General features: G+C 42.7%; 1 protein-coding gene and 1 non-coding gene across 7 annotated transcripts in view; one reads left to right on the top strand and one right to left on the bottom strand.

The window, feature by feature from the left end:
• PAK1 (p21 (RAC1) activated kinase 1) overlaps positions 1-15,657 on the bottom strand; it is a 161,239-nt gene that overhangs the window by 81,474 nt on the left and 64,108 nt on the right. Inside the window, exon 1 of one of the 6 annotated variants that reach the window (XM_010820836.4) lies at positions 14,652-14,863. The exons of 4 other annotated variants lie outside the window; for them this stretch is intronic. The gene's annotated coding sequence lies outside the window, so the exon portion shown is untranslated. 6 annotated transcript variants of the gene reach the window in all.
• On the top strand, positions 2,251-2,323 carry TRNAG-UCC (transfer RNA glycine (anticodon UCC)). Its single transcript has one exon. It is a non-coding gene; the product is annotated as a tRNA-Gly (tRNA).

The raw sequence follows: 15,657 nt of genomic DNA, 5'->3' as shown, positions 1-15,657 counted from the left end.
TATACTACTTTCCAGTTTCTCTGAAGCCCTCCAACCAGTCCCTTCCTGTGGCTTCTCCACAAGTCTTTACTCTCTTTACACTTCATAGATCCACTCACAGGTCATTTTGTTCATCTATACTGCACAATAATCAGAACATTTTAATAATCAGAACATCAGAACCTAGCATAGAAATCATAACCTACACTATGGTAAACTTCGTTTATAGGAAAACAATTCCAAAATTTCAATTCTGAGAGGAAAAAGAATTACACTTGACTCTTGAATATCATGACCAAATATATCATAAATCTTCTAGCAATCTCTGCAGGTCAAAGATTTGGGAAGATGACAAGCCAATGCCTTCTGACAAGCTGCAAGATAAAGCTAAGCTCAAGGCCAACATTAAGAATGAGAGTTCAGATAGCATCACTTATCTATCATAGATGACAGACAGACAGACAGAAAGACAGAACGACCATGTTTTACCAATGCTCCAGAGCCTCAGAGAGCCTAATAATTCATAAGCAACTAACTATACTGAAGTATTAATTATTAACCAACTGAATGACTCTATAATAAATGCAGGATCACTGTGAGGTTTCAGAAGGGCCACTGGCAGGGTGATAGAGTAAAAAAATGATCAGAGTTAAAATCAGATGAAATTTAAGTCCTGGCTCTGCTCTTCACCAGCTATAGTTCTAATAGAAGCCTCTATACCTATGAGCTACAAACTGTTGTTTCCCTTGAGCAGTCTCAAGACAGATATGGGTCAAGAGGCAACCAAGGAGGGGAAGTGATTTATGTCTGTTTTTCTGTAAAAAGCATATAAAAACATATACATGCATGCTCAATTGTGTCTGACTTTATGACCCCAGGGACTGTAGCCCACCAGGCTCTGCTGTCCATGTAATTTCCCAGACAAGAATACTTAAGTGGGTTGTCATTTTCTACTCCAGGGGATCTTCCCATCCCAGGGATGGAACCTGCATCTCCTGCATTGGCAGGCAGTTTCTTTACCACTGCACCACCTGGGAAGCTCAATCAAGCATGCTATAAAAAGCATGAAGATACAGTGCTGAAGTAGAAAAAAGGGAAAGAAAACACTTTTCAAGTAGCCATTATGTGCAAGTATACTTTCAGTCAGTTCAGTCACTCTGTTGTGTCCGACTCTTTGTGACCCCATGAATCACAGCACGCCAGGCCTCCCTGTCCATCACCAACTCCCAGAGTTCACTCAGACTCACGTCCATCGAGTCGGTGATGCCATCCAGCCATCTCATCCTCTGTCATCCCCTTCTCCTCCTGCCCCCAATCCTTCCCAGCATCAGAGTCTTTTCCAATGAGTCAACTCTTCGCATGAGGTGGCCAAAGTACTGGAGTTTCAGCTTTAGCATCATTCCTTCCAAAGAAATCCCAGGACTGATTTCATTTAGAATGGACTGGTTGGATCTCCTTGCAGTCCAAGGGACTCTCAAGAGTCTTCTCCAACACCACAGTTCAAAAGCATCAATTCTTTGGCGCTCAGCTTTCTTCACAGTCCAACTCTCACATCCATACATGACCACAGGAAAAACCATAGCCTTGACTAGACGGACCTTTACATACTAAATAAAACCAGACAGGGATTCAGAGGAATGTGCTCACCAACAACCACTTCTTTCTACTTTATCACATCTGGATTCCACAACCACTAGTATAATACACAGTCAAGATAATCAAAGATTTTAAGATACCCATAACATCAAAGCCAGAAAAAATCTTAAAGGTCATCTAATCTGATCCGCTTACGTAACAGATGAGAATACAGAGGTCCAAAAAGTACAGAGAAACTGCATAAGACCACACAGAAATTTAAAGGTGAGGACTGGAACCCAAGTCTTCAGACACGCTGCCAAAGAATTTTCCAACTATACTTGAGGTAATTCTAGCCCCTCTGTACCTTCACTGACCTGAACTATGCTACTTCTGATTTACATTTAGATCAGTCAAATCTAGCCAGTGGCAAATACAGAAATATATAAACACATTCAGGCTGGACTTGAGATTGATATTTACTAAATGTCTGCCACAAGGTAAGCAACAGAAAAGATAAAATAATTTCCTGTTCCTCAAATAAGTCAAGTGAAAGTTATGTACACCTTTTACTGCAGCTGTAAGTTCTTCATTCAAGTACAATTCAAATAATTTTTAATGTGTACTTACTTATAAGGTTCTATGCCAGAAACCAGGGATATAGAGATAAATAAATGAGTAGGGGCTTAGGGAAATTCCCTGGTGGTCCAGTGGTTAGGACTCTGTGCTTCCACTGCAGGGAGCCCAGGTTAGAACCCTGGTCAGGGAACTAAGATCTTGCATGCTATGCAGTGCAACAAAAAAAAAAAAAAAAAGAGTAGGAGCTTAAAGAATAAATGGGTCAGATAGTAGTCTTTGACTCTAGACTATAAGAATTCACTTGGGGCTTTTTAAAATACTAGATGAAGTACTTAAGAGAGGATGTACGCTAATACCCTCAATTTACTTTGAAATGCATTTTTAAAAATAAGATACATTAATGGTTGACCATAGGGATGTGATATAATATACATGTCAACATATAATGGAAGTGATAAAGCAAGTTAACATGAAAATATTAATGATATAAGAATCTATATGGTGATTATACAGGCATTCACTATAAAATTCTTCCAACTTTGCTGTATGTTTCAGATTTTCCCAATAAAGGGAGGGAGGGGTGGATACCACTGCTTGAACTCTGATTTTAATTGGTCTGGGATAGGCCCAGACACTGAAATATTATCTTGACCAAGGAAAACAGACAATAAATAAATGAATGATTTTGATAGAGAACAATGATGGCAAGTATACTCCAGACCTTAGGAAAAACTTAAGTGTGAGAGTATGGCGTTGTATGCAACATGAAGGTAAAAAAAATAGGACACAGCAGTCAGAGAGGGCCTTTTATTTTCTGTAATGAACACAGCTATAGTCAGAAAAATGGCCCCTTCTAAGCAGTTCTAGATCTGTACAATGAAGCTCCGTGTTAAAAATAAAAGATGACATGGTTGATTAAGAAAAGGCTGAGAGATGACAATGAGAAAGGAGATATGGTCTGGAGGAGGGGACCAGCTGCTATTTGTCTGTACTGAGGACTCTGTGGTGCCTTGAGCTCACACAATAGGACTTGGAGTTTAGGAGAGGCCTCTGAATGCCTAAACAAAGTTGCCAAAATTCTTTAAAAGTATCCGAATAGAAGCTCCTGGACCAACCATCTTTACAAACAGGGTTTCAGACATCACTTAGGTCTGATATTTTAATAACTACTAACATTAGTGGAATTTACAAGAAAACTTGGAAATCTGTTTGGTTGGTATCTTTTCCTCATTCAGTCATGCAAACATTTATTCATCTCCTACTTTTTGTCAGGCTGTGTTAGGTGCTGGGGATAAAATAGTGAATAACTCAGAAGAAAAATCTCAGAGATGCTGCCAGTCACCCAGGGTCACACAGCTAGTGGGCAGCAGAGCCAGGGACCTGAAATGAAATCTGTGTGACTATAGAATCACCTCTCTTTCCACTGCACTATACCTTACTGTTCACTCAAGAGGCAAAGGAATGGACTACATAACCTCTAATAATACCTCAGGCCATTATTTAAATGAAGATGGGAAAGGAAAAAAGAAATAAACCTATCTCATATATTAATCACATTTTTCAGTTCCAACAACTTAGAGCTGCTGAGACTTGCATGACCAGCACTCCACCCAAGACTGGGGAGTACATGCCCTTGACACCTGGTTATGAGAATCTGATCTTTAATTAAATCGTGCCAGGAGGTTTTCTTTGGCAGGAGCCTGGAATGTTGCAGTCTTGAATTTGCTGAGGGACGTCCTTCGGACAAGTCAAAGACATTCCCGCTATGCAGCGTCCAGTCACTTGCACTGGTTTAGCAACAAGAAAGCAAGTGCTGAGATAGCAGAGAGGAAAACTGGAAGCTGTTTCTGGGCATAGAAAAACTACTTTAATTTCTGACCCTCAGTTTCCTCTTTGGTAAAATACAAGTAAGATTGTCTTTTTCACAGAGTTATTATGAGAATTTAAAAGCATATATAAAGTCCCCAGCATGCTGTCTGACACAAAACAGATATTCAATAAATACCTGTTGTCTCCAATTACCTAACCCATTTCATCCCCTTTACCACTAAACTTCTCATTCCAGCCCAATGTGATTTCATGCTCTTGCCTTTGCCCACACTGTTCTCTCTGCCTAAAACATCCCAGCTTGTCTGCCAAGAAAATTCCTACTCATTCTTCAACACTCAGCTTGACTCACTTCCTCTACAAAACCTTCACACAGCCCTCCTATTTCTACCTTGCCCCAAATTTAATAGCATTTTATACATAATTCTGTGCAGCAGGTTCCATATTTCATGATATTAATCTCACCAGTCCATGAACAAGTCATGGAACAAAACTAAGTACGATTAATGTCTGTGTCCCCAAGACAGCACAGACCTGGCACAATTAGGTAACTAGTAATGGTTAACTGACTAAGGCAGCCTGGTTTAGAGAAGAAAAAGTATCTTATAAAGTCAGCTAATTCAAAATTTTTATTTTATAGTTCCAATATGAAACCCATGGGGTATGTAACTTACCTAAGATCACTCAATGAAACAGTGCAAAGGACATGACTAGCCTGATTATTCAAATTCTCTTAAAAATACTTTTTCCACTAATTATAACTTGAGACAGAATGAACAAAGAGCTTTATCTGGAAAACTTGGAAAAAATTGTACCTGTAAAGCAAAATGGAAAAAGCAGAGAGATATGGAGTCAAAGATTTAACTTACACTGACATACCTTCACCCTCCCCTCACCCTACCAATAATACCACACATCTTCCTCACTCCTATCACCCCTGCAGATGACTTGCAGAAATCAACACCAGAGGTCTTATAATCCTCTTCTATCATCTTGGGCAATTCCTGACCTGCATCTCCAATGCAGGAGACAGAAGAGACTTGGGTTCAATCCCTGGGTCGGGAAGATTCCCTGGAGCAGAGGATGGCAACCCACTCCAGTATTCTTGCTTGGAGAATCCCATGGAGAGGGGAGCCTGGAGGCCTACAGTCCACAGGGTCACAAAGAGTCAGACACAACTGAAGCGACTTACCATGCACACAGTCCAAGTTAATCATTATTCTCATGATCACACCCTAGACTTTATTCCCAAAATGTTCACTGACTGATATCTAGAGTGAATCATCCAAACAAAACCTCCATGTAGCTCACCTGTTCAAGAACTTCCAAAAGCATTCCTAGACTTTATTTTGAGCTTCAATCCACTATCAGTTAGTCCATCACTTCCTTTTTTCCCTAAACATAAATCACTTAAACATCAAAAAACATCAACTCTCTAAAACTCAAAAACAAAAACATGAACAACCCAATTCAAATATGGGCTAAGGATTTGGACAGACATTTCTCCAAAGAAGATATATGCATATAAGCCAATAAGCACATAAAAAGGTGCTTAATATCACTAATGTTTAGGGAAATGCAAGCCAAAACCACAATGAGATACCACCTTACATCCATTAGGAATGCTACTATCAAAAAAACAAAACAAAACAGAAAATAACAAGTGTTGATGAGGATGTGGAGAAACTGGAACCTTTATGCATTGCTGGTAGAAATATAAGATGGTATAGCCACTATGGAAAATAGTAAACAGTTCCTAAAAAAATTAAAATATTATAGAATTACCATATGATTCAGCAATTCTAATTCTTGGGTCTATATCCAAAAATATTGAAAGTTGAGTTTGGAAAAGCTATCTGTACACTCATGTTCATAATAGAATTATTCACAATAGTCAAAACGTGGAAGCAACTCAAGTGTTCATTGACAGATAATGGATAAGCAAAATGTGGTATGGAATGGAATATAATTCAGAAAATGAAGGAAATTCTACAACATGCTACAACACTGATGAACCTCGAGGATTTTATGCTCAATAAAATATGTCAATCACAAAAAGACAAATAGTGTATAATTCCATTTACATGAGGTACTTACAGTACTCAAAATTATAAAGACAGAAAGTATAATGGTGTTGACTAGGGGCTAGGGGAAGGGAAGGATGAGAAGTTGTTGTTTAACAGGTATAGAGTTTCAGTCTTACAAGATAAAAAGAGTTATGGGGATGGACGGCAGTGATGCTGTGCTGTGCTGTGCTGTGCTTAGTCGCTCAGTCGTGTCTGATTCTTTTCAACCTCATGGACTGTAGCCCACCAGGATTCCTCAGTCCATGGGGATTCTCCAGGCAAGGATACTGGAGTGGGTCGCCATGCCCTCCTCCAGGAAACCTTTCCAACCCAGGGATCAAACCCAGGTCTCCCGCATTGCAGGCAGATTCTTTGCAGTCTGAGCTACCAGGGAAGCCCAAGAATACTGGAAGGGGTAGTCTATCCCTTCTCCAGGGCATCTTCCTGACCCTGGGTCTCCTGAGTTGCAGGCAGATTCTTTACTGGCTGAGCTACCAGGAAAGTTCCATGGTGGTGATGGTTGTACAATAATGTATTTTTAACACCACTGAGTGGTACACTTGAAAATTATTAAGATGGTAAACTTTATATTATGTGCATTTACCACAATAAAAAAGAAAAAAGTAAGGAGAATTAGAATTTATCATCTAATAAATACACTACAATGTGCCGAAAGTACACAGTGGTATCAAGAGTCATATTACCCCATTAATGCCAGAGTAAAGATCAGTAAAATGAGACTTAAGATATTAACTGTGGACACTGGATAATTGACTCTCAGTAAAATTTGTAGGATAATAAGATGGCTTATAATAAAATTTCTCTGCACATGTATATACTAAACCACCCTGATCAAAAAACAAGAAAAATCTACCCCCTTGCCTCCTCTTCCTTTCCAAAATTCAAGTGGCAAAATCCCAGCTTCAGGATAGTTGAGCTTAACTCTCTCCAAACTGCCTCTATACGAAAAGAGCTGAGTATCCTAGAGAACATTACCTGGTTGACTGCTTTAGCTTGAAAATTATGATGCTCTTCCTACTTAAGATTCAGTTCAATTCAGTCGCTCAGTCGTGTCCGACTCTTTGCAACCCCATTAATCGCAGCATGCCAGGCCTCCCTGTCCATCACCAACTCCAGAAGTTCACTCAGACTCACGTCCATCGAGTCAGTGATGCCATCCAGCCTTGCCTCAAATCACCAATTGGGATTCTCATCTACCCCTTCCCTCAGGCAATGATCCAACTTTCAATGAGAAAACAAAAATCTTCTCAGGAGAACTCTATCTTCTTACTCCTAAATCTGTATGTTTCCCTGCACCAGTACCACCCACTGTATCATACAATGAAGGAGGTGTCTCTTCTCTTATCAGAAGTTATCCTCCCCTTCTCTCTTCTCCCTCTACTCCTTCACTTGTACTCCCTCTCACCTGGAATGTTCTTCTCCTTCAGCAGCTACATTAACCTCCCTCTCTCTCTCTCACACACATATTCAGTCATTCAGCAAATATTAATACTCATTTAGCTCATACTCATTAATACTCATAATGTAACAATTCTAGTCTAGCTGAATAGAACAAAGCCACTGTGTCCGTGGACTTTATGGATTGATTAGTAAGAGAAGTGAAGAAATAAATAAATAAATATACAATGTCAAGTCCATAATGAAAATTAAACAGTAGTTCGTGTGAATATAAATGGACAGGGATGGGGGTGGTACACACGATAATGATCAGGACAGGCTTCTCTGAGGAAAAGACACTTAAGACATGGATGAAGTGCAACAGCAAATCACAGTAATATATGGAAGTATTTTAAGCAAAGGGAGCAGTAAGCACAAATGTCCTAGATAAGAATATTTGGGGCATACAGAATAGTAAAAAGGCCAGCAATACAGAAGTTGAGTGAACAAGGAGAAATGTGGTTAAGAGTTTAAGAGCAGAGATGTAGCCAGAGGTCAGAATAGGCTGGACCTTACAGGCCACAATAAATTTGGATTTTGTATCAAGTGTGAGAAGACACTCAAGAATTTATGTTTTGAATAAACTACTATGGCTGCAGAGTACTGACTGCAGAGGAGCAAAGGAAAAGCAGAGAAACAATTAAGTTATCACAATAATTCACATGAGAACTGATGATGGCTTAAATGGATCACAGTAGGCAGAGAGCATTTTGAAGGTAGAGCCAAAGACTTATTTAGAGACTAAATATACAATGTAAGAAAAAAAGGAAAAACCAAGAAGATCTCTAAATTTTTGACCTGAGCTAGAATAGTGGATGAATATGAACATGCTATGCATCTCCTATTCAAAGACACACACACACACACACATCCCTTGACATTCACATACTCCTCCAAACACTATTTATTTCTTTGTTCCCCTTCATAACACAGCTTCTCAAAAGAACTGTCTACTTATACTATCTCCACTTCCTCCTCTTCTGCTTGCCAACTAACACCCTACTATTTGGCCAAAAGTAGTCTTGTCAAGCCTCCTTGTCAATCATCTCCACGTTGCCAATCAAATGGTCACTACTCTGTCCTCATCTTACTCAACCTCCCAGCAGTATTCAATGTAATTGACCTCCCTTCTCTTTCAAGTGCTCTACTTTTTTTGGCTTCTGGAAAAGCACATTCACCTAACTTTCCCTCTATATTTCTGTCCATTCCTATCTCCTTTGTAGACTCTTCCTTCACTAGCTATCCTACACACGTCCCAGGCCAGGAAGCTCCTTTCCTCACAATACACTCTGTCCTAGATGTTCATCCATTCCCATAACTTAACATATTATCTATATGTTGATGAAACCCAAGTTTTTATCTTTAGTCCCAAAGCTTTTTCAGACCAATAACTATCTGTTAGATCAGCAGTCTCCAACCTTTTCGGGGCCAGGGACGGGTTTCACAGAAGACTATTTTTCCACAGACAGGGTGGGGGCACAGGAGGAGGGGACGGGGAGGTTCAGTTTAGATGCTAATGCAAGCGATGATTCAGGCAATGTAAGTGATGGGGAGAGGCAGACAAAGTCTCACTCGCTTGCCTCCTGCTGTGTGGCACAGTTACTAACTTGGGCCCAAGAGTTGGGGGCCACTCTTTTAAATATTTTGCCTGCATGTCTCAGTTCAGTTCAGTTCAGTCGCTCAGTCATGTCCAATTCTTTGCGACCCCATGAATTGCAGCACGCCAGGCCTCCCTGTCCATCACCAACTCCCGGAGTTCACTCAAACTCACGTCCATCGAGTCAGTGATGCCATCCAGCCATTTCATCCTCTGTCGTCCCCTTCTCCTCCTGCCCCCAATCCCCCCCAGCATCAGAGTCTCTTCCAGTGAGTCAACTCTTCGCATGAGGGGGCCAAAGTACTGGAGCTTCAGCTTTAGCATCATTCCTTCCAAAGAAATCCCAGGACTGATCTCCTTCAGAATGGACTGGTTGGATCTCCTTGCAGTCCAAGGGACTCTCAAGAGTCTTCTCCAACACCACAGTTCAAAAGCATCAATTCTTCGGCGCTCAGCTTTCTTCATAAGTACCCTAAAGCTAATTTCAACAAATGGAATTCTGGGTTTTTACAACATGTATCATGAATTTTAATTATATTTGCTTACTTATTATACATCTCTCTCACTAAACAGTAAGCTTTACAAAGGAGCAACTTTGTCTGTTTTATTTATCAATGTATTCTTAGAAATGGGGCTTAATAACAGTAAACACCAAGATTTACTAGACCTTCTCTGTCTAGTAATCATTCACATGCTAACAGGAGAGACAGATACAAAAACCCCAATGACAGTACAACATGGTAAGTGCCACTATGAGTGACAAGACAATGCACATGAATCCAAAAAAGGGGCCCTTAGAATGATACTCAATATTTTGTAATACTGATAAGGGAAAAGAATGTGAAATATATATATAATTACATCACTTCACTGTGCACCTGAAACTAACACAATATTGTAAATCAACTACACTTCAATGAAAAAAAATAAAAATAGAAGCCCTTAACAGCCTAGGAATCAGGGAAGACTTTCTTAAGAAGGTAACTTCAAAGGTATTTTTGCAGGATAAAAGTAAGTACAGCTATAACTGCTGCTGCTGCTGCTAAGTTGCTTCAGTCATGTCCGACTCTGTGCGACCCTATAGACAGCAGCCCACCAGGCTCCCCCGTCCCTGGGATTCTCCAGGCAAGAACACTGGAGTGGGTTGCCATTTCCTTCTCCAATGCATGAAAGTGAAAGGGAAGTCACTCAGTTGTGTCCGACTCTTAGCGACCCCATGGACTTCAGCCTACCAGGCTCCCCCATCCATGGGACTCTCCAGGCAAGAGTACTGGAGTGAGGTGCCAGTGCCCTCTCCACAGGTATAAAGTACCTACTATATATTCTTTTCTTTTTTATATATAATTATTTTAAACTTTATAACTCAAGATATTTATAAATATCTTCTATTTTATATATGAATATTAGAAAGATTAAAAACCAGTACCTAGTAGGTGAACTGAGGTCAGTTTAGTTTTAATCCCTTTCCCTCTTCCTTCTTTTATTTTGTTTTGTTTTTTGCTATAGCACAAGGTATCACTAAAAATACTTCTCATGCTTGCCACCTACCATTTATTTGACCTTAAAGAAAACACTGTGTTTCTCAGGTGGTGCTAGTGGTAACGGAGAAGGCAACAGCACCCCACTCCAGTACTCCTGCCTGGAAAATCCCATGGATGGAGGAGCCTGGTAGGCTGCAATCCATGGGGTCGCTAAGAGTCGGAGACAACTGAGTGACTTCCCTTTCACTTTTCACTTTCATGCATTGGAGAAGGAAATGGCAACCCACTCCAGTGTTCTTGCCTGGAGAATCCCAGGAACGGGGAGCCTGGTGGGCTGCCAACCTATGGGGTTGCACAGAGTCGGACACAACTGAAGTGACTTAGCAGCAGCAGCTAGTGATAAAGAACCTGCCTGCCAATGCAGGAGACATAAGAGACGTGGGTTCAATCCCTGAATCAAGAGGATCCCCTGGAGGAAGAGCTGGCAGCCCACTCCAGTACTCTTGCCTGGAGAATCCCATGGACATAGGAGCCTGGCAGGCTACCATCTACAGGGTTACGAAGAGTCAGACATGACTGAAGCAACTTAGCACACATGCACACCAAGAAAACACTAAACCTCTCAACCTCAGTGTTCAGTACAGGGCTCAATTACCAGTCTCTAAAGCAAAGCATCCTCTTTCTAGCCCCTTTCTTTCATTTTTAAGGATTGAGGCTCAGTTTTAAACTAGTCAGTGAACAACTCTTGGCATTTCCTCCAGGCTGCAACATCTGAGCATTTTTCATGGCTGAAAATACACTTAGGAACAATCACAATAACATCTATGCGGCACTTCACAGTTTACAAAGTCTTTTCACACATTTATTATTTCATTTGATCCTTACCAACCCTATGAGTTATTAAATCCCTATTTTACACAGGCCAATGGAAATAAAATGCTTCACCTAGCTCCATCTGGTCTCTCAGCTCTATAGTCTGCCAGAAATTGAATTAAGAAATTGGTGGGGTGCAGAAGGGGAGGGGAGTACAAATGACTCATACAGGGAACTCAGCATCAAGTCCCCCAAGTGGCCCAGAGCCAGGAGAAGTTAACAAGGAAAAAGAGTGTTTCCCTTCCAAAATAATGAGTGTTTAGCTATGGCACAGTGACCTATCACAGGTATCTGTTCTTTTTTCATATCAGCAGCACCTAGAGTCTAGCCTCACAGATAGGCAGAAAGGAAAACATAAGAAAACCCTCTATACACTGTATGTACACACAGAGTCAGAAGATAATGTGGTATAAAAGCACAGATATCACCTGTAGAGAAGACCTGAGTTTAGGGTCCAGGTCTGCCACTTACTGAAATCAAAAGTTCCCTCCTCTGCATTATTATAGCTCCCTGTGCTTCTCTTACATCACATATCGTTATCACATGAGGTTTCAGATACCCAGTCTTAGACTTGCACTGGAAGGCAGCAACTTAGTTCAATTTCCATTTTTGCATCCCCAACACCTGGTACCATAACTAACATAGATGGTTCAGAGAAGGTTTAAGGATGAACAGATATCATATTCAAAGTTTTTTGTACATAAGCACATTGTCTAGACAGTAAGTATATGTATAATAGCAATCTTGCCTTGTTATCTCTGCTTTCCCTCTCACTGTCCCACATTGAGGACACTCCTGAAAAAAGGTTTGCAGAGGAGAAAACAAATCAGCCCAAAAAGCTAGTTTTCAGAGAGAAAGAAAATGAATGTATATGGTCCTCTTTCCCAAACTACAGTGTTTCCCAATACAGCAACCTCTAGCCCTAAACAACCCCTATCTTACCCAGGCCTCTCTCTTCTTCAAAAGACCACTGTTCTTCTCCCTCAGGATTCTTCCTTCTCTCCCTCCAACCCACTCCTGCTATCCTCCTCTTCTTCCCTAGGTTCACAGGTCTGCCTCCCTTCCTTCTGGTCAGCAAAGCTTCTAAGCTGCTAAAGAGTCTTTGTGTACTTCCTAGTTGCTCACCGTTTCCCTGGAGGCTCAGATGATAAAGCATCTGCCTACAATGCGGGAGACCGGGGTTCGATCCCTGGATCAGGAAGATCCCCTAGAGAAGGAAATAGCAACCCACTCCAGTACTCTTGCCTGGAAAATCCCATGGACAGAGGAGCCTGGTAGGCTACAGTCCATGGGGTCACAAAGAGTGAGACATGACTGAGGGACTTCACTTTAGTTGCTCATCTCACTAAAGGAAGTTAGAGCCTCCAGAAAACTCTTGCCCTCCTCCCACACCAGTTCCTAAGTCCTCCCACCCCAGTTCCTAAGTCCTCCCCTTCCCATCTGGCTTATTCATTCTGCCTCTGGGAAATGAGGTGGGGGACAAATCCAGGAAGAAAGACTGCTTACTGTTGGGCCCAAAGCAAGGCAAAGAGGCAGTAAGGAGAGACTGGCGCTTGGGAAAGATAGATTCATGGTGAAAGGCAAAAGTAAGGGAGCTGGGTAGGGAATAGTGTTTGAATTTCACTAACAACATAGCAAAAGTCCCTGCAAACCAGTAACCTGACAAGAATGAGAAAGTTGAACCAAAAGGAAAAGAGAAGAAAGCCTAATCAAGAAGAGAAGGACTCAAGAGGAAAACTGGCTATGGAGGGGAAAGAACTAGAAAGGGAAAGTATGAGAGGAAAGGGGAGCAGGAAAAAGAAAATGGGAATGGGAGAAAAAGTGAGTAGAGCACAGGACAGGAAAAATGATCAGGAGTAGGAAGTAGAAAGGCAACTGGTGAGAAGATAAGGTGGTAGAGTCATAGAAAAACTAAGGGAAGAAGGCAGTCCAAAATAATCAAGGTAGATTAGTATCAGCCTGACATATGTTTCTTGGTCCCAGATGATCATGATTAAGACATTACACAGTCTCAAGGTCTGTCATTAGCTCGACATTCTAAGGAGGACGTTCCAGAGAAGATAGCAACGTTTAAAGCAGCTTTATGCCCAAGTATCAAAGAACTGACCAATTTGGAAAAAAACTATTAATATACCTTGACCTGCTTCTTCCCAGCTCTGTCTCCCTACGACCAATATACCTACTGCTACTGCTAAGTTGCTTCAGTCATGTCGACCCCACAGAAGGCAGCCCACCAGGCTCCTGAGTCCCTGGGATTCTCCAGGCAAGAACACTGGAGTGGGTTGCCATTTCCTTCTCCAATGCATGAAAGTGAAAACTGAAAGTGAAGTCGCTCAGTTGTGTCTGACTCTTAGCGACCCCATGGACTGCAGCCCACCACGCTCCTCGGTCCATGGGATTTTCCAGGCAGGAGTACTGGAGTAGGGTGCCATTGCCTTCTCCGAATACACCTACACTCAATAATTAAAAAACCACCATTCTTAACCTCTGCCTTGTCCATGAAGTCACAGAGTCCTGAGCAGCCCAGTAAGATGCCATTCAAAAGATTGGCTGGAAGACAAGGTACCAAGATCTGTTTCCCAAGTTTGCCTATCTCCTACAGTGTTGAGAGGCACATTTCTGCAGTCTACTCTAGGGCTTTTACCAAGTTGCCTGTCCAAAAGGCAGTTTGGCAGTCTGAAAATGCCAGTCACAAACAAAATGTCAAGCCCTTTGCTGCACAGATAAGGAAACTGAGGCCCACAAAGGCTGCCTAAATAGGACTAATTCCCCCTCACCCCAAGTCTCTCATCTCTCAGTTCACTCCACCTCTTAACAAGTCATTTATAATACAGTGCCCCTTCTCAGGACCGGAGAGAAAAGTCCCCTCGGTCTGGCAGGACAGCAGCTAATCCAAAGCAGAGGGAAGCATCACCCCAGCCGCCAAGCAGAAGGGTGCTTGCAAAGAAGCAAGGATCCTCAGGCAGAGCAAGTTCCCCAAAACCAGCTTCCCCTTCAGAGCCTTCCCTAGCCAGGGCTCTGGTTCCAGCCCTGGCCTAGCCCTGGGTGGGCTCATCTGAGCATTCCACCATAAACCCCTTCTCTTACTTAGGGTCTCTTAAGGGAAGAGACCCTAAGTCTACCGGACCCGCGTCACCAGTCCCCGGAAACCAGCAGAGCCGTCCCCCCTCCCCAGCACCGCCCAGCTGAGCATGCCCCAGGGTGGGCCAGCATTACCTGGTCGGGGGAGCCGGCCCCGGCATCTCTGCCTGCGGTTTCTGTCGCAGAGCCGCACCTCTCCCACGCCTGGTCGGCTGCACGACACCCAGGCTCCACCCGGGCAGCTATACTTGGCTGGGGCCGGGCTCGCAGCAGCTCAGCCGCCCGAGCTGTGGCTCTGGGGTGCAGCACGCTCCCGCCCTCACAGGGCGCAGCAAAGGCTCAGCTCTGGGGTTGGCGAAGCAGAAGGGGCGGGGAAACAAGGGAGGGAAGGAGGCGGGAGAAAACCCGCTTCTCCTTTCAGTAAAGAAGCTCTGAGGGAAAGCAGAGAGACCTTCCCACCCCCTCAGCTATTCTCCCCCACCTAGTCTTCAGCAGGGGGTACTTCTCAGTGAATCCAGGCTTTCCGGGGACTGTCTGAGCTTCCTGAGTGGGCCCCAGAGTCAAGAAAGAGAACCAGAGCTCTTCTGTGCCTTTGCTTCTCCAGCTGGGTCTGGACCCAGGACAAGTCAAATCAAACCTACCATTCATTCTATATTAGGCTTCAAGCAAAGAAACTGACCCACCCACACCCCAAACAAAGGTGTCAGGTTCTAATTCGAATGCCCCAGGGAAAACATTGGGCGGATGCTTATAGCTGCTTCTAAGCAAAGAAATCTCTGTAGCAGCTACCATTTATTAAGTGCTATTCTGTACCAGGTACTTCACAAAATGTTATGTCTATCTCACCAACCTTAGGAAGTAGTTGTTTGTCGTTATTTAGTCGCTAAGTCGGGTCCAACTCTTTTGCATCGCTTTGGACTATAGCCCTCCAGGCTCCTCTGTCCGTGGGATTTCCCAGGCAAGAAAACTGCAGTGGGTTGCCATTTCCTTCTCTAGAAGAATCTTCCCAACCCAGGGATCGAACCCACATCTCCTGTACTGGCAGGCAGATTCTTTCCCACTGAGCCATCAGGGAAGCCCCACCAATTCACATGTGTCAAAACTGAGTTCTGGGCTTCCCTAGTGGCTCAGTGGTGAAGTC

The sequence above is a fragment of the Bos taurus genome, chromosome 29, assembly GCF_002263795.3.
Source record: "Bos taurus isolate L1 Dominette 01449 registration number 42190680 breed Hereford chromosome 29, ARS-UCD2.0, whole genome shotgun sequence".
In the NCBI taxonomy this organism is placed as follows: domain Eukaryota; kingdom Metazoa; phylum Chordata; class Mammalia; order Artiodactyla; family Bovidae; genus Bos; species Bos taurus.
Note: the sequence above shows the minus strand (reverse complement) of the source record. Positions and strands in the feature narration are given on the sequence as shown.